This window comes from Balaenoptera borealis (genome assembly GCF_965194805.1).
Source record: "Balaenoptera borealis genome assembly, chromosome: 4".
NCBI lineage: Eukaryota > Metazoa > Chordata > Mammalia > Artiodactyla > Balaenopteridae > Balaenoptera > Balaenoptera borealis.
The window spans coordinates 136563478-136589755 of record NC_138861.1 but is presented as its reverse complement, the minus strand read 5'-3'; the positions used below and the strand labels follow the sequence as shown (position 1 = coordinate 136589755).

At 40.2% G+C, this 26278-nt stretch overlaps 1 long non-coding RNA gene across 2 annotated transcripts; it reads left to right on the top strand.

The window, feature by feature from the left end:
• The first annotated feature begins 15 nt into the window (after window positions 1-15).
• On the top strand, window positions 16-24911 carry LOC309627650. Of its 2 annotated transcripts, XR_014243895.1 has the most exons (5): window positions 16-840; window positions 1160-8401; window positions 8704-9636; window positions 11323-11460; window positions 20645-24911. It is a non-coding gene; the product is annotated as an uncharacterized lncRNA (long non-coding RNA). The 2 variants fall into 2 exon arrangements; XR_014243894.1 differs by lacking the exon at window positions 1160-8401 and having other exon boundaries at window positions 16-274.
• The last annotated feature ends 1367 nt before the right edge of the window (window positions 24912-26278 follow it).

Here is a 26278-nt window from a genome sequence, read left to right as displayed (position 1 = left end):
CCTGGGTGCCGCCCTGCTTGAGGGCTGGCCCCGCCCCAGCGGCCAGCCGAGGGGGAAGGAGAGCGAACTGGGCGATTCCCCGATTCGCGGGCTACGGCAGCCCCCTCTGCGGGCGCAGGGGCGGGGCGCGCACCAATCCTCTGTGACTCGCGACGGGCTCGCGTCTCGCTCCGCCGGTTGCGAGCGAGGGGCGGGGCGCGCTACGCACGTGGCTCGGGGCGGGCGGTGGGGTCGCTTTGCCACAGGCCCTGAAGTGCAGTTGACTCCAGGAGAGGTGGGTAATCTTGGCCGCCGAGGCTGGGCGGCTCCTGAATGGGCCTGGATACCACCATCGGGCCACCTTGTCCCCTGCGTCTGTCGCCTCGCCCCGTGAAAAAGTTTCCCCCGGCGCTTTGGGGCACTGCGGTCATCTGTAATCTTGAGGCGCGTCCAAAATAAAAACAGTGTAATCTGTAGGTAAAGTTATGAAACCTTTGCCCCGGCACTAGGATTAGTGCACTTCTCCGCCCCTATTCCCACCCAAGATCCGAAATATTTTTAAAGTCGTATGGAGTAAAACAGATTGTTAATACTTCGCCGGCTTTTTAAACAATTTTATGAGGTTTTTCTGTGTGTGTCTTTTTTTTTTATAATGTGATTCAGTTATACATATATATATATTCTTTTCCAGATTCTTTCCCATTATAGGTTATTACAAGATACTGAATATACTTCCCTGTGCTATACAGTAGGTCCTTGTTGTTTATTTTATACACATGTTTTTGAATTTGTAGAGAACACTTTTTTACAAATTAACCATGCTCCAAATACTTTTTCCTGGAATGGATATATGTTAAAAAGGTACAAATATATTTTCTTTTTTTTTTTTTTTTTTTAAATGGGAATTATTTATTTATTTATTTATGGCTGTGTTGGGTCTTCGTTTCTGTGCGAGGGCTTTCTCTAGTTGCGGCAAGCGGGGGCCACTCTTCATCGCGGTGCGCGGGCCTCTCACTATTGCGGCCTCTCTTGTTGCGGAGCGCAGGCTCAGCAATTGTGGCTCACGGGCCCAGTCGCTCCGCAGCATGTGGGATCTTCCCAGACCAGGGCTCGAACTCGTGTCCCCTGCATTGGCAGGCAGATTCTCAACCACTGCGCCACCAGGGAAGCCCCTAAAAAGGTACAAATATATTTTGATTTTTAAAATGCAATGAGAGCTTTCTACTTGGCACTCAAATGAGTGATATTGGTTTCATATGTGTGTATTTATGAGTTAACAATGTTTCTGTTCCCGTGCAAGTTCGCCGAAAATGGGTTCAGCTAGGTGAAAAAAATTTCCCCTGAGGGACCGTCCCCCCCAACCCCCTGAAAATATCTGTACCTGACGTTCGTATGGACTTGACAATGGGTCCCTCCTGGCTTCCTTTAAGGGCTGCCAAATGTGTACAGGACTCCCATCCCATGAGTCTTGCTTCAATCACATTAAACTCGAGATACTATCTTTTTTTGTTTACTCAAAAGTTGTACTAGGCATAAATTCCTTATTTTCCTAGGGCTAATAAACTATTCGCACATTACAACAACTATAAACAATAAAGCCTTTCTTGTTTTCCACTGTGCTTCCACCACTAAGTGTATTCCAGAGAGGCGCCATCTTTTCTAGCTCTCTTATTGGTGAAGCCTTGTGTTTTTAACTACCAACTAAGTGCTCTTCCTGCTATAATCAGCCTTTTGGAGTCTCGCCAAGTAATGCTTGACTCTTTTACAAAAGCCTGTCAACAAATTCACACTCCACATGACTCAGAGAACACTTTCTATTTTACCATCTATTTAAATATGCGTGGATTAAAGACGTGGATTCAGTTGAGAAAAAGGGTATGTGGAATGGTTCCCAAAGTTAGATTCATATGGGCTAACTAATTATGGTTGGTGGTTTTGTTTGTTGCTGTTTTGGTTTTTTTTTTTAAGTGAAAAACCATAAAGATGCTTTACTGACGAAACACAGGACTTTCTTGGCAATAGGTTGTGCTTCCAAGGAGAGAAGAACTGGAGGGTAAATGTGTACTCAAAAGGTCTGCAAAGAACTCGACAGTAGGTGTTTGGGTATCTTCACTGTAGTGCAGTGCCACTAATGTCAGTGAAGGGAGTTGGCTATTTGTTCTCCCTCTTTTAAACACATATTACTAACTCCTGCTTCCATGTAACTGCCTCTTGGAAACAACTTCACCTATCTTCTGTTTGCTCCTCCATGTCTGTTCTCCACCCCTTCCCTGCTCTGTGTCAGGGAGGGCTGACCCACCCAGATTACACCTACGATAATCCCTTGTTCTGCTTGGTATCTCCATGGATTCAGGTAGTGGGAAGTATCGGCAGGAGATTCAAGGCCAGAAGATAGTGGGGTCATAGTCCTTATTCCCCAGGATGGGTCACCAAGGGTTGACTGCAGAGCCTTCTCTGTACAGTTAATCTCTAATCCTTCCCTTTGCCTCTTCAGGCCTAAGTGTAATAACCGCTAGTCCTTGGGGTACTGCATTATCCCTTGTTGGTTTCCCGGACTCTTACCTGCACCTCTGTAAATAATTTAATAATTCTCTTCAAATTATTCAGTTTGAGTTTTCCATCTGGTATCTGATGGGAACCTGACTGACCTAATTTGCCATTGCTGAAGCCCCGTTAGTTTGTCATCTGGCCTCTACTCAGCAAGATTCTTCCTCTGCTTCTTAGTTCAAAATCATCAAAGAAGGACTTAATTTATTTTTTTGTAGCCCGATCACACAAATCATTATCCATCCTATGGATTATTTGCCCTTGGGTAGGATCCCCGTCTGGCCTGGAGAAACAGGTTATTGGTTCAGAATACTGCCATCAAGGCAATGGGGATGGGAAAGCCAGTTATCAGTAGGAATGTGAGAGAGGTACATCCTTTAACCAGGTTTTTGTTTTTTTAAATAAATTTATTTGTTTATTTTTTGGCTGTGTTGGGTCTTCATTGCTGTGCGTGGGCTTTCTCTAGTCACGCAAGTGGGGGCTACTCTTTGTTGCGGTGTGCAGGCTTCTCATTGCGGTGGCTTCTCTTTGTTGTGGAGCACAGGCTCTAGGCATGTGGGCTGAATAGTGGCTCACGGGCTCAATAGTTGTGGCTCGCAGGCTTAGTTACTCCACAGCATGTGGGATCTTCCTGGACCAGGGCTTGAACCCGTGTCCCCTGCATTGGCAGGTGCATTCTTAACCACTGCACTACCAGGGAGGTCCCCTTTAACCAGGTTTTCTTCCCTTTCCCAATCCTAGTGAGTGGACCACCATATAACCTAGGAGTCCATATAACCCTCACCCTCCATAATCCATTCATTTACATATATCTCAAGCATCTGCCAAGCAGTGTTCTAGACACTTACCAAGACTGATTGTACCTCCTAAGTGTCTGTCACAAAGTCCTGCTTTCTCCACTGCCACCACCCTACTCCAAACTGCCTTTATGCTTCTGTAATACTGTTACAACCTCTTAACTAGCCAGCCTCTCTGCCTCCACTGAGACCTATTTGATACAATTATTGTGAGGATTGCATGAGATAATATGTGTAAAATGCTTACCAAGACCTTAGCTCAATAATACTGCCTATTTTTATTGCTTTTAAATCCATAGACTTAACCAGGATATGTGGCTTTAATTTTACTGAACTACTGAAGTTAGAAGCCTGATCTTTTTTTTTTTTTTTTAAATGAAAAACTGGAATCTACAACAGAGGTATAGGGTTATCTTTTCAAAAAAGAGAAAATGGTTCTCTGGGCCTCAGAAGTTATGAAACACCTAAAGAAATTATACAAACTTGATGATCACATGTTCAAATGAGCCTCTAAAAGGTGAATCTTGTTTTTCCTGTTTAGAGTATGCTAATATGTCTTCAGGTGATTGAACCCATTTCTCCTCCCCCTCTCCCTGGTGTCTCAGGAAATCAAAGTCCCAAGAGAACATCAAGATCTTTGTTTTTATTACCAGTGCAGTTGAGGTTCAGGCTGGTAAAAACCCAATGTGCAGATAGCTGTACTGCATACTAGAAAGGTTTCAAAGAATGCATTAGATATAATCTATTTCAAAGTCCTACAGTGCAAGGAGAAGATAAAACTAAACCCAGAGATTTTTTTTAACTTCCTATAACTCTCTTTTTTTTTAAAATATAAATTTATTTATTTATTTTTTGGCTGTGTTGGGTCTTCGTTGCTGCCCGCGGGCTTTCTCTAGTTGCGGCGAGCGGGGGCTACTGTTCGTTGTGGTGGAGCCACTCTTCGTTGTGGTGCGTGGGCTTCTCATTGCGGTGGCTTCTCTCATTGCGGAGCACGGGCTCTAGGCGCGCGGGCTTCAGTAGTTGTGGTTCACGGGCTCTGGAGCGCAGGCTCAGTAGCTGTGGCGCACGGGCTTAGTTGCTCCGCGGCATGTGGGATCTTCCCAGACCAGGGCTCGAACCCGTGTCTCCTGCATTGGCAGGCGGATTCTCAACCACTGCGCCACCTGGGAAGCCCTAAAATAACTCTTCAAAAGACTAGATTTTTAAACTAGATACACTGAAACATCATTACCTCCAGTTGCAGAGCCTTGGGCCCTGTTTATCATAATAACTGCTTTAATTATGAGGTAATTCTCAGAGAAGTACTAAATACTTCCAATTATCTCTAACCTTCAAGGTAGGGTCAGTGCTAATTTGTGTTTGAAAGGCTTTGCTCCTTCCCTTCGATTAATACAACTGATGTATTCAATCTTAAAGTGAGAATAAAAGCACCTCTAGAAAATTTTGCTCTTTTTTTACTTATCTGTATCATACAAATAGGTAAAAACACTGTGCTTGTCATGTAAACATAGCTCCAAAACAAATCTAGGCTACCTTTCAACCAGATTGCCATTCCTATCTCTCTACTTTTAGGTAGGTTTTAATACACCAGTTTAACAGAATAGGAACTCTCTCAAAAGTTTGGGTCTTGCTTAAAAACTCTCAGCCAGTAATAGCTAGGATTGATACTGAACACTGTCTGCCTTTCCTGCCACACTATTTAGTCTTTTTTCTTCTACAATAACTTGAAATAACACAAATAATGAAGTAATAGTTAATCTTTTTAAAAAATAACTCTAAAAGCATAAGCTCAAGGAATTCTCTTCCAGGTTTCAAAGAACAGGGATTTTCAAACAATAGGGTATACAAAGGATTAATAACCTTTCTGAATTCTTCACACAATCCAGTTATATTTAATATTAGTATAGCTTTATGAATACTGGCACAACACAAATGAGATCTTTAAATTCAAGTTCAAATGAACTTCAGTGGTTGACATTAGAAAAAATAAAGTTTCTCTGACATCAGAGAAATTAGGGAAAAGTTTTTGTCACCTTCTTAAAACTTATTATAGCTAATTTTAATCAATTAGTTAAGTATTCACTGAGTGCTTACTGTGGTCCCATGACTGAGCTAGACCCTGGGGATACACTGGTGAACTGGTCAGTTCACGAAGTTACGCAGAAAGGCAGAATGCATAGTGCAGTAGCTTTCACACCTCATGACTTGATACATATAATTGAACCAGAAGCTTCACAAACCAGTACATATCCTTACAAATGAGTACATTCTTATGTGATCTATTCCATTTTACTTTTCTAAAAAAGCACTAAATTAATTTCCTGACACAGGTACATACAGATTGTAACCTACAGTTTCTAAAAAAATGATAGTGGCACAGTGGTTAAACTGAAACTAGATTATCTGGGTTCAAATGTCAGCTCTGCCACTTCCTAACAGTAAAACTGAGGGCAAATTATTTAACCTCTCTGTGATTTGGTTTCCTTATCTGTAAAATGTGAAGAATAATTGTACCTAGTTGTATGGTTGCTGTGAGGATTAAAAGGGTAAGTTTATTTAAAACTCATAGGGTGGGGACTTCCCTGGTGGTCCAGTGGCTAAGGCTTCATGCTCCCAATGCAGGGGGCCTGGGTTCGATCCCTGGTCGGGGAACTGGATCCCAACTGGATCCCACATGCCCCAACTAAGAGTTTGCATGCTGCAACTAAAGATCCCTCATGCCGCAACTAAAGATCCTGCATGCCACAACTAAGACCCAGCACAGCCAAATAAATAAATTTTTTTTAAAATAAAACTCATGGAGTGGTACCTGGCAGATAGTAAGGGTCAATAACTAAAATCTGTCATCATTACCACTACAACTATTATTATTACTATTACTATTATTAGAGGAAACTGACAAAAACCAAACTCAATAATTACAGATTGTTGATAAGTATTATGAAGAAAACCAATCAAGGAGGTAAGATTTAAACTGAGAATTAAAGGATGAGAAGGAACAGGCTATGGGACAAGTATTCTGTTAAAATGAAAGGAGCTTGGTGTAAGCTCCTTGGTATAAGAAGTGGGAGTGTATTTACTAAGGCCTGGTAAGAGGACTGTAGCTAGGACACAATAAACAAAGCATGGCTAGAGATGAGATTGGAGAGATAGCCTAAGGCAGACCTGCAGGGGCTTCTAGATGTGGCAGGGTTTGAATTTTATTCTCAGAGCAATAGGAAGCCACCAAAAAGTTTTAACAATTAATTAACACCCCTATTGCTGCAGTATGGAAAATGAAGGGAGATGGGCAGTGGCAAAATCCAAACTGTGAAAAAGAAGTGGTTGTGGTAGTCCAGGAATGAGTTGATGGTCTGGATTCAAGTTGTGGCAGCACATATGGCAATAGAGTGACTTAAGATTCATTTTGGAAATAGGACTTGCTGATCTAATAGTTGTGAGAAGTAAGATAAAGAAGGAAATCAAGTTCTAAATTTCTCCCTAGAATAACTAATAGGGGTTGAGGTAGAAGTATGGGAATAGGCACTTTGCCTCATTTTCTTAGTATTCTTAGCATGTAATTAAGTAGGAGAAATTATTGAGAATTAACTGTAGGTGACACACCCTGAGTGTAACATCTGAGAGAATCAAAATGTAGGGAATAAACATATGAAAATCATGTTCAACCTTATTAGAAATCAGGGAAATGCAAATTAAAACCACAATGAGAAAACACTATAACCCACCAGAGTGACTAAAAAAAGGGTCTGACACTATAAAAATTGTTGATGTGGATGGGGATAAGTGAGAACTCTTATACATTGGTAATATAAATTAGCACAACCATTTTGGAAGTCTGTTTGGCAGTATTTACTATAGTTGAACAGGAACATATCTCTGACCCAGGCATTTTAGTCCTACTCAACAGTAATTTGTGCACCAAATGACATGAACCAAATGTTCATAGCAGCATTCTTTATAATAGCCCTTAACTAGAAATAACCAAACTGTTCATCAACAGTAGAATATATTAGTGGCATAGTTATATAATGAAATACCATACAGCTTTGAAAAATGAACAAACTATAGCTATAAGAAACAATGGGGGCTTCCCTGGTGGCGCAGTGGTTGAGAATCTGCCTGCTAATGCAGGGGACACGGGTTCGAGCCCTGATCTGGGAAGATCCCACATGCCACGGTGCAACTAGGCCCGTGAGCCACAACTACTCAGCCTGCGCATCTGGAGCCTGTGCTCCGCAACAAGAGAGGCCGCGATAGTGAGAGGCCCGCGCACTGCAATGAAGAGTGGCCCCCACTTGCCGCAACTAGAGGAAGCCCTGACACAGAAACGAAGACCCAACACAGCCAAATAAATAAATAAATAATAATTAAAGGTGTTAATAATTAAAAAAAAAAAGAAACAATGGGATTATCATAGACATAATGTTAAACTGTTAAACAAAAAAGATGGAGGACACAAACCAATACACTGTGATTTATATAAAATTAAGTTTACATAAAGTTCAAAAAGAGCAAAATCAATCTATTAAAAGTCAAGAGGGATTTCCCTGGTGGTGCAGTGGTTAAGAATCTGCCTGCCAATGCAGGGGACACGGGTTCAAGCCATGGTCCAGGAAGAGCCCACATGCTGCAGAGCAACTAAGCCCGTGCACCACAACTACTGAGCCTGCGCTGTAGAGCCCACAAGCCACAACTACTGAGCCTGCGTGCCACAACTACTGAAGCCCGCGTGCCTAGAGCCCGTGCTCCGCAACAAGAGAAGCCACGACAACAAGAAGCCCGCGCACCGCAATGAAGAGTGGCCCCCACTCGCTGCAACTACAGAAAGCCCTCACACAGCAACAAAGACCCAACACAGCCAAAAATTAATTAATTAATTAATTAATTTTAGAAAAGAGACAGTGCTTTAAGAAATTTATTAAATAATTGGATATGATATATATTAATATGTTGCTAGTAGTCTTTTTTTTTTTTTTTTTGGCCACACTGTGTGGCATGCAGGATCTTACTTCCCCCACTAGGGATCTAACCTGTGTCCCCTGCAGTGGAAGCGGGAGTCCTAACCCCTGGACCACCAGGTAATTCCCGCTAGTATTTTCTTGAAATGAGAGTGTCCTGTCTTCTGAATTCGAACATCTCAAAGTAGTGATGGACATATCTGTCCATCATAAAGTACACAGGCATGAAGATAACTACTAACTCTACTTGCTCCCCATTGCTCTTGATTCTGTGATGGCCAAACCTGGCTTCCCATCAAGATTTGCCTGTTAGAGAAGGGATATGTAGATCAGTGAAGATCAGAGTCTAATTAATTTAGCAGTAACATTATTCATTGAAAAATAATAACTTATATTTGTTTTTTGTTTTTTCTATTTTTTAGCCACGAGGCACAGCATGCGGGATCTTAGTTCCCCACCAAGGATGGAACCCATGCCCCCTGAAGTGGAAGCATGGTGTCTTAGCCACTGGACCGCCAGGGAAGTCCCTATATTTGGTATTTAATACATCAACTTCTCCAAGTGCATCGAAGCAGATCTCTTTTATTATTTCTTTTCATTTTGAAATATAAACAGAAATAGAAAGAATAATATAGGGAACTCTCATTTACCCATCAACCAACTTTAACAATTAACCACATTTTGACACTTTTGTTTCATTTATATATACCCCTGTATTAGTTTTCTATTGCTGTCATAACAAATTACCAAAAATTTAGTGGCTTTAAACAACAAAAATTTATTATCTTGCGGTTCGTAGGTTAGAAGTCCAACAGGAGTCTCACCAGGATAAAATCAAGGTGTTGTCAGAGCTTCGTTCCTTTATGTAGATGCTAGTTTTTTCTAGCTTCTAGAGGCTGCCTACACATTCCTTGGCTCAGGGGTCCCTTTCTCCATCTTCAAAGCCAGCAGTTATTGGTTGAGTCCTTCTCACATCACATATCTCCAACCTCCTCTGTAATGTAGTCAAATCTCCCTTTGCGCATCTGTTCTGCCTCCCTCTTCTACTTTTAAGGATTCATAAGATTAGATTGGGGGCTTCCCTAGTGGCACAGTAGTTCAGAATCCACCTACCAATGCAGGGGACACGGGTTCGAGCCCTGGTCCAGGAGGATCCTACGTGCCGCGGAGCAACTAAGCCTGTGCACCACAACTACTGAGCCTGCACTCTAGAGCCTGTGAGCCACAACTGCTGAGCCCACGTGCCTAGAGCCCGTGCTCCGCCACAAGAGAAGCCACCGCAGTGAGAAGCCCACGCACCACAATGAACAGTAGTAGCCCCCGCTCGAACGAAGACCCAACGCAGCCAAAAATAAGTAAGTAAAATAAATAAATTTATTTAAAAAAAAAGAAGATTAGATTGGGCCCATCTGTATAATCCAGGATAATCTCCCCATCTCAAGATCCTTAATGTAATCACATCTGCAAAAGCCCTTTTGCCAGATAAGGTAACCTGTTCACAGGTTCCAAGGATTAGAACATCTGTACAGGATCATTATTCTGCCTGCTACAACTTACACACACACACACACACACACACACACACACACACAGTCATTCTCTCCTGCAGTATTTTAAAATAAATCTGAGACAGTTTTGCCTATAGACACTTCAGTATGTATCTCTATTTCTTTTCTGCTTCATCTTCAGTCCAGTTTCTGACTCCACACTCAATCATATCATTAAAATCACCAATGACCTACATGTTAATAAGTCCACTGACTAATTTTCAGCCTTCATCTTTCATTTATTAGAATTAAATACTCAATGATACCTAATAATTAACACACATATACTAAACACTATTCTAAGTGCTTTGCATGTGTTAATCCTCAAAACAACCATATAAAATAGAAATGATTATTGCCTCCATTTTCAGACAAGGAAACCAAGTGGATAAATGGCTTGCCCAGGATCATACAGTTAAGAAAGTGCCAAGGCAAAGATTTGAGCCCAAGCCATCTGGCCCCAAATTTCTCCATAGTTCATACGCTTAACAATATACTACACTATATTGCCTTTCTTTTTCCTTAAGCTTGTTCAGAAATATTAAAAAAAAAAATAGCTTGCGGTGATTTATTTTGTTTCTTAAATCCAATTACTCTATCATATGGTAAAACCAAATGGTACAATATTGTTTATAGTGTTTATAATGGGAAAAAAATATTCTACCTCACTGAGTCCTAGTCCCCAAAGTCACCATCTTTCAAATTTTGACTTGCCACTATAAAACATGAGGATTTAGCACACCTACAGTAGCCCATCCTCCCTTCCCTCCCTATTTTTGATATTTATCATTTATCTGTTTACTTTAAAGAACATATTTGAATGTTTACTTACTGCTCCATCAATTTTATTTTTTTAATTTTTTAAATAAATTTATTATTTTTTTAAATTTATTTTATTTTTGGCTGTGTTGGGTTTTCGTTGCTGCATGCCAGCTTCTCTCTAGTTGCGGCAAGCGGGGGCTACTCTTCGTTATAGTGTGCGGGCTTCTCATTGCGGTGGCTTCTCTTGTTGCAGAGCACAGGCTGTAGGCGTGCGGTCTTCAGTAGTTGCGGCTCGCGGGCTCTAGAGCGCAGGCTCAGTAGTTGTGGCGCACGGGCTTAGTTGCTCCACGGCATGTGGGATCTTCCCCGACCAGGGCTCGAACTTGTGTCCCCTGCATTGGCAAGTGGATTCTTAACCGCTGCGCCACCAGGGAAACCATTTTTAAATTTTTTTTTAAAAAACTCTTTTTATTTTATTTATTTATTTGGCCACGCCCCACGGCTTGTGGGATCTTTGTTCCCCGACCAGGGATTGAACCTGGGACCTCCTCAGTGAAAGTACGGAGTCTTAACCACTGGGCTGCCATGAAATTCCCTCCATCAATTTTAGACAGAATCTCTTATATCCTCACAATGTAAAATGAGAATATATCACCCTACCCCATGTTCTATATTCCAATTTTTGTTTGTTTTTATTTTTAACATTTTAACCTTCTTTATTGTGAAATATAGCATACACAGAAAAGTGCCTCCCCAAAACCAAAACCAACAAATATACAAATGAATGGATAAAGTGAACAGCTAACCAGGTCAAGAATTAGAACCTGCGTGTGTCCTTTCCCATTCACAGCACTTTCTCCCCCTTAAGAGGTAATCATTTCCTTGTTTTTCTTTATGGCCTATCACTTAAGTATGTATCCCATAGGTTTGCCTATTTTTTTAAATTAATTAATTAATTAATTTATTTATTTATTTATTTTTGGCTGGGTTGGGTCTTTGTTGCTGAGCGGGGCTTTCTCTAGTTGCAGCGAGCAGGGGCTACTCTTTGTTGTGGTGTGTGGGCTTCTCATTGTGGTGGCTTCTCTTTGTTTCGGAGCACGGGCTCTAGGCACACAGGTTTCAGTATTTGCGGCATGTGGGCTCAATATTTGTGGCCTGTGGACTCTAGAGCACAAGCTCAGTAGTTGTAGCGCCTGGGCTTAGTTGTTCTGCGGCATGTGGGATCTTCCTGGACCAGGGCTCCAACCCATAACCCCTGCATTGGCAGGCGGATTCTTAACCACTGTGCCACCAGGGAAGTCCCTGTGTCATCTTTCATTCAATATTGTTTTTAAGATTCATACAAATTGTTTAAAGCAGCTATAAGTCATTCATTTTGTTATAGTTTGTATATTCCATTATATAACTATACCACAGTTTTTTTTTATTCTATTGTTCATGGACATTTGGGTTGTTTTCAGTTTGGGGCTATTATTATAAATATTGCTATGGTAAAATTTTTCTTTTCTGGTGTGCATGTGCCAATTTCTCTAGGGTATAATTTTAAGAACAGAATTTCTGAGTCATAGGGTATGCATATCTCATCTGTTGTGGATATTGCCAAACCATTTTCCATACTCTGGTACCAATTTATACTCCCATTGGCAGTGTTTGAGAATTTGCCACATCCTGGACAACATTTCTTCCTTTCATTTACATTGTCAAGCTTAATTGTTTATATTCTATTGTGTAGCCATAATGCACTTCTTTATGCTTTATTCATAGATTGGTTCTAAAATTGAAGAATCCATAAACAGATTTATATTTTCTTATGAGTATGTAGATGTTCCTCACTGCAGAACAATGTAGTGTACCAAGATTGCATTTCCTTCTCTGTGGCGTCAATGTCAGGATCCCCTAGAAACAAGATCAAATGGATTCATATCTTATATTCCATCAATATAAGATAATAAACAAATTTTTACTACATTTCATTTTTTTAAAATAAATTTATTTATTTATTTATTTAATTTATTTATTTGGCTGCGTTGGGTCTTCACTGCTATGCGTGGGCTTTCTCTAGTTGCGGCGAGCGAGGGCTACTCTTCATTGCGGTGCACGGGCTTCTCATCGCAGTGGCTTCTCTTGTTGCGGAGCACGGGCTCTAGGCATGCAGGCTCAGTAGTTGTGGAGCACGGGCTTAGTTGCTCCACGGCATGTGGGATCTTCCCAGACCAGGGCTCAAACCCATTTCCCCTGCAATGGCAGGCGGATTCTTAACCACTGCGCCACCAGGGAAGGCCTTTACTACATTTTAGTTAAAGTCATATATATATGGTTATTGATTTTTCTGGTACAGTTTTTGTTTTTCCATGAGTTCCTGATTGTTCCTCTTTTCCCTACTTCCACGATACCACATTCTCATTGTTTTCCTTCTGCCTTTCTAGCTACTTCTCAGTCTACCGTTTTAATCTTTCTTTGCCTAAACGTTAATTGTTGGTATAGGTGTCCAAGGCTATGTCCTAGGATAGCAGATCTTCAAAATGTGCTCCCCAAAACCCTAGGCCTTGGGCACCCTTTCAGGGAGTCTATGAGGTCAAAACTATTTTCATAACAATATTAAGATATTATTTGCCTTTTTCCTTGTGTTGACACTTGCACTGATGGCACAAAAGCAATGGTAGATAAATCTATGCCTACTTAGCATATGAATCGAGGCAGTGGCACCAAACTGTACTAGCAGTCATTGTATTCTTCACTGTCACACATTCACAGTTTGTTTGTTTTTTTAATTGTAAGCTTCCCCTTAGAATGTCCTTGATGGAGCAGTAAAAATTATTAATTTGATTAAAACTTAACCGTGCATGTGTTTTTAATATTCCATGTGATGAAATACGAAGTATATAAAAATCATTTCTGCTGTATATCAAAGTATGGTGATTGTCTGGAGGATAAGTGCTGAGATTGTTTGAGTTTTAAGTGGACTAGCTATGTTTCTCATTGAATTCATTTGTACTGGAAAGAACACCTGACAACAAACTAGGTTTGTTCATATTTAGGTAATTTGGCAGACATTTTCTCAAAAATCAAGTGAGCCTTTCATGTCAATGGAAACAACTGACGATATTTGTTGCCAGTGATAAAATTCAGGCTATCAAGAGAAAATTAGAAGTTTGAAAAACTTGTAACTACCACCATGAGTTCAATAGCTTCCCAATACTTAAAGATTATTTCTGATGAGATCAGTAGTGATTTTAATGTATTTCTTTTTACCATTATAAACATTTTCTTTATTTTTTAATGCTTAATTTTGAAATAATTTCAGACTTACAAAATGTTGCAAGAATAGTACAACGAATTTTCGTATCCTCTTCACCCAGATTTCTCAAATGTTAACATTTCACATAGCCACAGTAAAATTATAGAAGACAGAAAATTGACATTGATGCCATACTGTTGTGTAATCTAGAGACCATATTCACATTAATGAATGTAATTTTTTAAATGTTGTGTAATCAAGTGTGTCAACGTTTGGAAGGTCTGCATAACTCAGTGAGCCAATATTTTTCAAATGACTAAAAATGTTACAAAATCATACATTGGTAAGACAAAACGTAAGACCATTGGCTTTCTTTTTCTGACGTAAAATGTTGTTATTATTATTACATGTTCCTTAAATAAGAACAACATATTTATTACTCCAAAACTTCTTGTTTCCAAGGCAATCATAAGCATTAGTGAAAATATACTACTTAGAAAATTGGGATTTCCCTGGTGGTCCAGTGGTTAAGAATCCGCCCTCCAATGCAGGGGACGCAGGTTCGATCCCTAGTTGGGGAACTAAGATCACACATGCCGAGGGGCAAATAAGCCCCCGTGCTGCAGCTACAGAGCCCACACACTCTGCAGCCAATGCACCACAACTAGAGAGCCCATGAACTGCAACTACAGAGCCTGCACGCTCTGGAGCCCAGTGCCACAACAAAAGATCCCACGTGCCACTAAGACCTGACACAGCCAAAAATAAATAAATATTTTAAAAAAAGAGACCCCACCTTCCATTAAAAAAAAGAAAATGATTCAGGGTTATATGGATTATCTGGATCAGGACTTGGCAAACTATAGCGCATCAGTCAAATCCTGTCCACCACTTATTTTATACAGGTGCAAGCTAAGAATATTTTTTACATTTTTTAAATTTAATTTAATTTTTATTTTATATTGGAGTATAGTTGATTAACAATGTTATGTTAGTTTCAAGTGAGCACCAAAGCTATTCAGTTATATTTATGCATATATATGTATCTCCATTCTTTTTCAGATTCTTTTCCCATATAGGTTATTACAGAATATTCAGTGGTTTTTACACTTTTTAGCTTTGTTATTTATTTTTGGGTCTTTTATAAAAATAAAAATTTCACATATTTAAGGTGTATAAGATGACGGTTTGCTATACATATACATAGCAAAATGACACTGTAGTCAAGCTAATTAACATATCTTTTCTTCACATAGTTACCGTATATTTTTTGTGATGACAGCACCTGAAATCTACCCTCTTAGTGAATTTGCAGTATTTGATACAGTGTTATTAACTATTGTTATCATGCTGTATATTAGATCCCTAGACTTATAAGCCTGACTTTTAAAACACTTTTCTCCATTCACTTTTTCTTTTTTTAATATTTATTTATTTATTTGACTGCAGCGAGTCTTAGTTGTGGCATGCAGGATCTTTTTTAGTTGCGGCATGCAGGATCTTTAGGCATTAATATGATAATGGCTGAAGTCAATAGCTATTAGCTTAAAACTTGACCTACATCAACTTGATAATAGCATATTGCACAAAAATTTAGAAGTCTCGAATATATTTGATGCAAGCTTTAAAAATGGTGGACCCTAGACGTCTTTTCAAGTTTCCCCTCCAAGAAAACCAAAACCATAAAGCCAATTGTATAATTGAGCAGCTTTTCAGAATAAAAGTACAATTCCCTCTGGCCTATACATCTTTTCTAACCAGATCTTCCAGCCCAAAGGCCTGAATCTTAGTTAATTTTCCTCTTAACTTGGTTATTACATCTTTTAATGGTTAAAAGGAAAAGGAAAAAGAATATTTTGTGGTACATGAAAACTATATGAAATTTGAATTCCAGTTCCATAAATAAATTTTATTGGAACACAGCATACTCATTCATTTATGTATTTTCTGTGGCTGTTTTCGCACTACAATGGCAGAGTTGAGTAGTTGTGACAGAGACCATGTGTGGTGTTGTCATCACTTTGTACTATTGCTAAAAGCCAGATAGATAATAAGAGAGAAGAATCTAATCAAATGCTATAACTGCCTTGCAAAGGATGATGAATATGTTGAATTAAAAGCATTTGCTTTAAATTGATATTAGTTATTTGGCAGTACCTATCTACATGAAAAGTCGTTTTCGAAGTTGAAATATGTAAAATTTCATTACAGATCAGCATTTACAGGTGAATATTTGGAACAGATTTTGATGATAGATCTGGAGTGTTTTCTGACACCAGCCACCAATTCTCCAGTTTTCTGATTCTCCTACACCACCTGGGTGTCCAAGAATTCAATTCAATTCTTTTTTTTTAAAATATGTATTTATTTATTTATTTGGCTGCGCCAGGTCTTAGTTGCGGCATGTGGGATCTGGTTCCCTGACCAGGAATCGAACCCAGGCCCCCTGCATTGGGAGCGCTGAGTCTTAACCACTGGACCACCAGGGAAGTCCCTCAATTCAATTCTGACACTAACTACCTCACAAGTTAAAATACCCAGTCCCACAAGTCTGCCCTCCCTTTTTTTTTTTTTTTTGGTAGGGGGCGTGGCTGTGCTGGTTCTTCGTTGCGGCGTGCAGGCTTCTCCAGTTGTGGCGCACAGACTTAGTTGCCCTGCGGCATGTGGGATCTTAGTTCCCCAACCAGGGATCGAACCCATGTCCCCCTGCATTGGAAGGTGGATTCTTAACCACTGGACCACCAGGGAAGTCCCTGCCCTCACTTTAGACAGCAGCAACAAACATGGTACTCAGGCCACCTACACTTTTGCCCAGCCAATTACAAATCAGAGGTTCCCACAACCCCCTCTTTAGGTTTGATAATTTGAACGAATGGCTCATAGAACGCAGGGAAATACTTTATTAACATTTACTAGTTGATTTTAAAGGATACAACTCAGGAACAGCCAGATGAAAGAGATGCACAGGGCAAGGTAAGGGGGAGGAGGAACTCAGAGCCTCCAGGCTCTCTCCCAGCATGTCACCCCCCCTTCCCAGCACCTTGATGTGTTCACCAACCCAGAAGCTCTCCAAATCCCACTGCTTATGGATTTTTCTGGAAGTTTCGTCACTTAAGCATGATTGATTAAATCATTGGCCATTGGTGATTAATTCAACCTCCAGCCCCTCTCCCCCATTATACTGACTATACGATAAAAGCCAAAACAATGTAGATGCTGCCAAGGTAACCTGCAGGACCACCATGTATACCAGCCACAGCGGGGTCCGTGATGACTCCGCAGAGCTGGTTCTTGACCTGTTCACCTATTCCAGAGAGAGAAAGGGAGATGTAGGGTGTACGTGTATGTGCATGAGTACGTGTAAAAACAACCATTTATGTCAACTAACATGGGATAACAGAGAGAGGCTCTTCTCTGGCTGTTTTGACACTAGAGGTCAGAAAAGGATTCAGGCAGGGGAGCAAGGGGCCAGGCCTAACAGAAGAGGCAGCTGCAGCAAAGCTTCCCCCCTTTTCCCGAAGGATCTCTCAGGGTAACAAGCAAGAGTATGACCAGGCCACCAGTGTGACCCCAGGTCATCTATGGAAAGGAAAAATGTGCACCCAATCAGGGGCCACACTGCCACCTGGAGCCTTGTTTGTCCCTGCTGGCTTTGCCACTGAACCGACTCTGTCACAGGAGCTGGAAATGTGTGAGCTTTCTAGCCAGGAACCTGGAGGTCCATCCCAAACCAACAGCACTCCTGCAGCCAGAGCTCAGCCTTCACAGGAAAAGTCTCAGTTGCTGCTTTAGAAGCCTGCCTCTGAGAGGATTTCTTTCCTATCTTCCATTGTAGAACAGTGACAAAACCGAGTTGCGTGGGATATAGACTACAGGGGACATGAACTTCAGTGGCCCCGCTTACCCAGAGGAATTGGGACTGTGGCGTGGCCGGCAAAGGGGGGTCACTGGCGCACAGAGACCTGAGCCTCGGGGGGCATGACCTGCGCCACCGGGGAACCAGTAGCAGCTTTCTCCCGGGAGGGCTAGATCACCTGGGGGGCTGCCTAGGCCAGGGGGCCAGCACACCGGTGGCGTTGGTCCCCTGGTCATCAATTTATCCTCTGTCTATGTGCTTCAGGGCCTTCTCGCCTCGAAATGGATTCTCAAACTCTACTGTGTTTGGCCTTCAGATAGATCAAGGTGCTTCCCTTCTACAGGCGTGTCAATGGTCTTAATTTTCCCACAGGTGGAGAATATCTCCATGCCATGATCCTTGGTCACAGTCTTGGTGAGCTTTCCCATGCTTGGCGCCCTTTGGGGTGGGGACAGGGGGAACGTCTCCTCCTTTTCTTTCCTCTTCCATCTCTTTTGGGTGGTTTGACTGGGAGCAGGAACACGGCCTCTTGTCATATCTGTGTGGAGAAGGACTTGACTGGCAGAGGAGCTGCTGGAGCCGGAGGTGCCTGACGTGCTGGAACTTTCCCAGCGCCTGAGCCGGGGCTGCTGCTGAGGTGGCGGTAGAGCTGCATGAAGACCAGCGCTGCTGCTATCCTTGGAGGCGCGGTGCCTATTCTGAATTTTACCCTTGTCACGGTGCTTCTCACTTTACTCCCTGGTGACTACTTTATCTTTAGAGTGATCCTTGGACGTCTCACTTCTAACTGGAGCCTGCAAAAGTATCCCTAGCAGATTGCAGTTTACCCCAAAGAACAGGATCTTCCACCAAGGCGACCACCTCCTGCTCTCCTCAGCGGCTGAATCTAAATAATATACAGTCATCCTTGAACAACAGGGGTTTGAACTGCTTGAGTCCAACTATACCTGGATTTTTTAAAATAATAAATACTACAGCAGTACAGGACCAAGCAGGGTTGGTTGAATATGGGGATGCAGAACAGGGGATATGGAGGAACCAAGTATATGCAGTGCCAGGCTGACTATAAATTACAGGAGGATTTTCTATTGCGCAGAGGGTCAGCATTCCTAACCTAACCCTTGATTTTCAAGGGTCAACTGTAGTGTAAAACTATAACCTGGTATAGTGGAAAGAGCACTGCCCTTGGAATCATTCTGCAAACTTTAATGGACCATCTGGTAGTCCTTGAACTACGCATGCATAAAAAATGAATCAGACCTGCTTCTTTCACAGACCGGGTTTGGAAAGGGTGGGGCACAGATAGTTGACTATTTAAATACAATGAGGGACTTCCCTGGTGGTCCAGTGGTTAAGACTTCGCCTTCCAATGCAGGGGGTGCGGGTTCGATCCCTGGTCCGGGAGCTAAGATCCCCACATGCCTTGGGGCCAGGAAACCAACACATAAAACAGAAGCAATATTGTAATAAATTAAATAATTTAAAAAAAATGGTCCACATAAAAAATAAATAAATAAATAAATATAATGAGATAAGGGCTACGATAAAAGTAAGTTCTGAACATTACAGAAATAAAAGATTAGAGTCCTTAGCCCAGGCTAAGGGGAATCTCTCTGGAAGATTGAGACAGAAGGAAGGGAAGGGGAAGAGCTCTGGCTCTACCATTCAACAGTGAGAATCTTATCAAGTATCTGATCTTCTTTCACTGTTTTTTCTTTTATAAAATGGACATAGTAATTCCAGCCATTACTGCCAACCCATTTGTTATGATAAAGCAAGATAAGAGGTGAAAATATGTTTTTAATTGCAAAACATTAATAAACATGTTAATATGAGCATCCATTAAAAAAACTTTTTAATGCAAAACAATCTGAAATTTACAGAAGAGTTGCAAACACAGTAGCAAGATTTCCCATATGACCTTCACTGAGCTACCCTAAAATCTTACATAACTGTGGTAAATTTGTCAAAACTAAGAAATTAACATTGGTGCAACACTATTAACTAAACTACAGACTTTGTTCAGATTGCACCACTTTTTCCACTAACATCCTCTTTCTGTTCCGGGATACAGGACAATGGTTTTTAATGAATCAAAGAATGAAAATGAATATGGTTTGAGATACCACATTGCAAAGTTTAAGAAACTATCACTTGTAGTATTTGGGTGTAGTATCAAAGAAGAATATCCTCAATTATCTGAAAAGGAAAACACTTTTCCTTTTTCCAGCCAGATTTTCTTCATATACTTTAACCTTTCAGAACAGATTAAATGCGGAAGCAGATATGGCAGTCCAACTGTCTTCCATGAAGTTAGATATTTAAAAGTTTTACAAAACTAAAATAATGCTACACTACTCACTAAAAAAATTGGGAGGGGGTGTATTGGAAAACAAAGTTATTTTTATTAAAAACGTTATAAATGTTAACATTTGTGGGTTGAATTGTGTCTGCCAAAAAGATACATTCAAGTCTTAACCACCAGTACCAGTGAATGTTATCTTTGGAAATAGGTCTTTGCAGATGTAATCAAGTTAAAATTAGGCCATACTGGATTAGAGTGGGCCCTAATCCAGTGACTGGTGTCCTTATAAGAACAGAGTAATTTGATCATAGGAATGAGAATGCCATGTGAGGAAGGAGGCAGAGATTGGAATCATGCATCTATAAACCAAGGCATGACAAAGATTGCCTTCAACCACCAGGAGCTAGGAGAGGGGCATGTAACATATCTTTCACTGGGAACACCTTCAGAAGGAGCATGGTCCTGTGGACACCTTGATTTTGGCCTTCTAACCTCCAGAACTGCAAGAGAATTTCTGTTGTTTAAGGCCACTCAGTCTGTGTTACTTTTTCACAGCAACCCTAGAAATCTAATACAACATGTAATGAGTTTATTATTGTTATTTTAAAATTAATCAATATTTAAAAAGATTTCTTGGTCTTCCCTGGTGGCGCAGTGTTTAAGAATCCGCCTGCCAATGCAGGGGACACAGGTTCGAGCCCTGGTCCAGGATGATCCCACATGCCACAGAGCAACTAAGCCCGTGCGCCACAACTACTGAACCTGCACTCTAGAGCCCGCGAGCCACAACTACTGAAGCCTGCGTGCCACAACTACTGAAGCCCATGCACCTAGAGCCTGTGCTCCACAACAAGAGAAGCCACCGCAATGAGAAGCCCGCGCACCACAATGAAGGGTAGCCCCCGCTCGCCGCAACTAGAGAAAGCCCACGCACAGCAACAAAGACACAACGCAGCCAAAAATAAATAAAATAAATAAATTTATAATATATGAGTATTTCTTAGTTTTAATTTGTAATGTAGTAATATTGATAAATGTAATCTACATAAACAAAAGCTCCTTAGGATCTTCAAGTTTTAAGAGTATAAATGATTCCTGAGGCCAAAAAGTTTGAGAACCGTTGTCCTCTTTCTTCCCTAGGCTCCTCAAGATCTTAACCATAGCTATAATATCAGTTACCCTATAAACACCAGTGACTGCAAGTTTTTTTTCTTTTACCCAAACCTCTTCTCTGAGCCTCAGATTCATATATGCTACTGTCTATTTTTAGACATCAAAAATCTGTACATGCCAGACTAGACTCTAGATCCATTCCCTCACACTGGTCTTCTTCCAGGGTTCTCTATTTCTTTGAAAAGGCACCACTCGCTTATCCTCTATTCCAACTCATCACCAATCCATCACCTGAAATCCATCTCTGGAATCCATCCAACTCTCTCTGTATCCACTGCCATCATAATTTTAGCTATCATCATCCCTCACCTGGACCACTTTGATAGCCTGCCAGTTGATCTCTTTGCCTAGGCTGCTGGCCCCCTACAACTAGTTCTTTTCACTGCAGCCAGAGTGAATGAGCTGTTTAAAATGCATTAAATCATATTCAGTCTCCCACAACTCCACATCTCCCCACACCATCCCCACCTGCGCCACCTGAAAAAAACCCTTAATGCCTTCCTGTAGTTTTGCATAAATACCAAAATCCTTAACCTAGCCTTCAGGACAATGCATGCCCTAGTCATAACACTTATAAAATATTTTCAGGAGCAAATTCCACTAAACAAAATTAACTCTTTGATCAATTTTTCTATAGAGCAGTTAAGCTAGTTTCATTTTTATGCTAATTTTTAACTAAAATAATTTTGTGAGGTCAATTCTTGTCCCTCTTAATTTTATATTGTGAATGTTCTTTGAAGACTTTTTTTTCCTTTCTTTCTTTTTCTTTTTCTTTCTGGCTATGCCAAGTGCTTGCGGGATCTCAGTTTCCTGACCAGGGATTGAACCCAGGCTGTGCCAGTGAAAGCCTGAAATCCTAACCACTAGGCCGCCAGGGAACTCCCTGAAGACCTTTGTTTTGACTGAGTTTCCTAGGTCAAATTTGCAGTTCTAAATTTTGTCAAGAAATTTTGATACATTCATAAATTTTTTTCACTTTAGCTGTGTTTGACTTTATAATGATTAGTTATTTCTGTATAATCTGATGTTTCCTTGGTTAATTTGCACTAAAAATATTATCATGAAAATATGATTCTTCATCTATATTTGACCTGTATGACTGTACCTATCCTTAGTTTTGTTTTCTGTTGTTTATTTCTATAAGTTATTTATTTACAGATCATTAGTATTTATTCTTCAACTAATGAGCTATCCCCTTTACATAGTTCAGGATTGTTCTATTATCAAACTCCTTTACCACTCTCAAAATTCTTTCAATTCCTTAAGGGTATAAAGAACATTCTCAGCATCATAACATTTTGCTTTGTAAATATATATTCTTTTCTAAGGTTTTTCTTAATATTATACAATACTATAAAACCATATCTGCAACTTGCTTTTTTTTTTAATCTTAAATTATAGATTGGTTTGTCATGGCTTTAAGGACGCTTTTTAAAATGGGTACATCAGTTTATTTCTCTATTTAATGCATTTTCTAATACATCTGAGTTTCACCTGCTATAAGAAGGTAGGTGGCTGAAAACAGGGCAGATCAGCTATATTGCGATAAAGGGCTCTGCCACATTTTTATAGGAAGAATGTTTATCAGAATTCCAGACTGTGTGCTGAATTAATAAACACTTGAAGATGTGCTGTATCTGCAACATTTGAAGCATCTTTTCCAATTTGGCACAAGATTTGCACCATAGAAATTCTTAGGTATTTCAGCCTACTTATTCCACTCCTAGAAATTTATCATAAGCCATTAATCTCAAAGAAAAGAAAAAAATGACTGTGTTTGTTTTTTATGTTTGAAATCATACATGCAATGGTAAAATTTTTAAACAACAATGTCATTAATTGAAAAGTTTAAGTTGTCCCTTCTATTCTCACTCCCCAGAAATAGTCATAGTTCCTTGTATATTATATCCTTCCAATTTTTTCTATGCATGTTTATATATCCTTTTTCTTTGTATACTATATATTATTTCAATAACTCTTGGATATCTTTACATATCAGTGTAAAGATAAAACTACTAATAAAAAACTAAGGATTTCTAGACCCTACTAAGTGGTTTTGAATCTGAGTTCCGCCCTCATTTTTTGTGAGGTGAATTCATATGTATCCAGATGGAAGTACCAAAACACATTCCCAGTAAGAATAATTTGTTCTATGAGTGCCATTGCTCAACTTCATTATTGTTGACCTAATATAACATCTGTGATCAAGGGAGTATGTAGATCATGCTATGGTGTTTTTTTTTTGGCTGCACCTGGTCTTAGTTGCAGCACTCAGGATCTTCGTTGCAGCATGCGGACTTCTTAGTTGTGGCATGCATGCGGGATCTAGTTCCCCAACCAGGGATCGAACCTGAGCCCCCTGCACTGGGATCGTGGAGTCTTACCCACTGGACCACCAGGGAAGTCCCCATGCTATGGTTCTTCTCTAGCAGTTGGATCACTTAGAAATTGACAAATGGGTGCTGTTCATAAGTCAATCAAAATCGTAAAAATTTTGTCCATTTAAAAATAATAAATAAAAATACTTTTAGTGACTCACAAAACCATTACAAAATTGTTTTTATAATGTAATTAGCATCAATCTGTTATTTGCCTTGTAGCACCTGGAGTTTAACGAGAATGAATGATATTCATAGGAGTAAACATATAGGTCTCCAGACATTTTCCATTATCCCCTGTTTCTTGGTTATTTATTTACTGATATAATCTCTACCTCCTCACTTGAAATTTTCAGGTTAAACCTTTTCTCAAAAATCTTAGGAAATATTGAGGGAAATTTTTCTTAGCTATTTTTTTTGAATAATAGTGTGAAAACTCATTTTTTAAAATTTCCTTTTGTTTTAAACAATTTAGATATAAAGTTTTAAGATTCCAACCATTTGTCAGTTAAATCTAAGTAAGAAATAGGGAAAGATCAGATAAAAATTCTTAGTCATTTTGAGAAATAGATAGGAAGTGAAATCATACTATATTTTAGAGTATCTCTTTAAGTATATATGATTAGATAATGTAGTTAATTTGAGAACTTTGTCCAAGTTAATTTTAAAACCTACGTGACAGTATAAGAATTTACTACGGCATATGACATTACTGTACTAAAACTGGACGCTTGGAAAAATATGTACTTCATAGAAGTCTATGTGTTACGTTGACATCTATGTCTTAAGAAGACAAACTGCCTAGAACATTTAATGCCTAATTTTAAAAATATAATTCCAAGACTGATAATTCAGCAACAGAATAATCAAAATATTCCTGTTTTCTTGTTTAATAGTGTTCGAACAACATGCAGTTATCAATCAGACAAATTAAAGGTAGTCAATTATGGAAACTTTTGGTTTTACAATATGATTTGAAATTCTCATTCAAGGAATTGGTTTGCTCATTACCCCTTTCTTGAATCAACAACAACAGTCTCTTCTCTCCTGGATCATTTTCATCAATATATAGACAAACTTTAGTGTTTACTATCAAACAAACAAAATCTAATTTGAAACCATTTCCCCCTCCAGTCACTGCTGGTCTTTCTAGCATACCTTTCCAAAGAGAAGCTTATAGTTGCTATCTTCACATCCCAGCCCCTCCCCCATTCACTTTTTTTTTTTTTTTTTTTACATCTTTATTGGAGTATAATTGCTTTACAGTGGTGTGTCAGTTTCTGCTTTATAACAAAGTGAATCAGTTATACATATATCTCCATATCTCTTCCCTCTTGCGTCTCCCTCCCTCCTCCCATTCACTCTTTTTTTTTTAATGGTTTTTTTTTTTTTTTTTCTATTTATTTATGGCTGTGTTGGGTCTTCGTTTCTGTGCGAGGGCTTTCTCTAGTTGCGGCAAGTGGGGGCCACTCTTCATCGCGGTGCGCGGGCCTCTCACTATCGCGGCCTCTCTTGTTGCGGAGCACAGGCTCCAGACGCGCAGGCTCAGTAGTTGTGGCTCACGGGCCTAGTTGCTCCGCGGCACGTGGGATCTTCCCAGACCAGGGCTTGAACCCGTGTCCCCTGCATTGGCAGGCAGATTCTCAACCACTGCACCACCAGGGAAGCCCCCCATTCACTCTTGTTTTAAAAATTGTGATGAAATTTACCATTTTAACTATTTTTATTTATATATTTTTTGGCCTCGCTGTGCGGCACCCTCAGCAGTGAAAGCACAGAGTCCTAACCTCTGGACCACCAGGGAAATTCCCCTTTAACTATTTTTAAATGTTTTGTATAGTGGCACTAGGTATATTCACAATGTGCCACCATCATCACCATCCATTTCTAGAAATTTTTAATCTTCTCAAACTGAAATTCTATACTCATCAATCAATAATATCCCATTGCCCCCTCCTCCCAGCCCCTGGTAACCAACATTCTACTTTCTATCTCTTAATTTGACTGCTCTAGGTAGCTCATGTAAGTGGAATAATACATTATTTGTCCTTTTGTGTCTAGCTTATTTCACTTAGCTTAATTTTTTCCAAGGTTCATCCGTGTTGTAGCATATGTCAACATTTCATTCCTTTTTAGGGCTGAAAAATACAACATTCTGTTTATCCATCTGTCGATGGACATTTGGGTTGTTTCCATCTTTTACCTATCGTGAATAATGCTGCTATGAACATTGATATAAAAGTATCCATTTGAGCTCCTGCTTTCAATTATTTTGAGTAGATATTTAGAAGTGGAATTGTTGCAGGAAAGAGAGTGGGGCACGAGAGGATGGTCACGTCCCAAGTCACATCCCTGGGACGGCCTCTGAGTGTGGGTTCTTGGCTTCCCACTGGAAAGAATTCAAGAGCAAGCCATAGTAAAGAGAAAGAAGGCTTATTCAGGGAGAAACACACTCCATAGACAGAGTGTGGGCCATCTCAGAAGGTGAGAGAGGCACCAGTGTATGAGGTTGTCAGTTTTTATAGGAGTGGGTAATTTCATAGGCTAATGAGTGGGAGGAATATTCTGGCTATTTTGGGAAAGGGGTGGGGATTTCCAGGAATTGGGCCACTACCCACTTTGACCTTTATGGTCGGCCTTGGAACTGTGTTGGCACCTGTGGTTGCGTCATTTACCTCGATGATGTGTTACAAAGAGTGTTATACTGAGGCTCAAGGTCTAGTGGAAGTCGACTCATC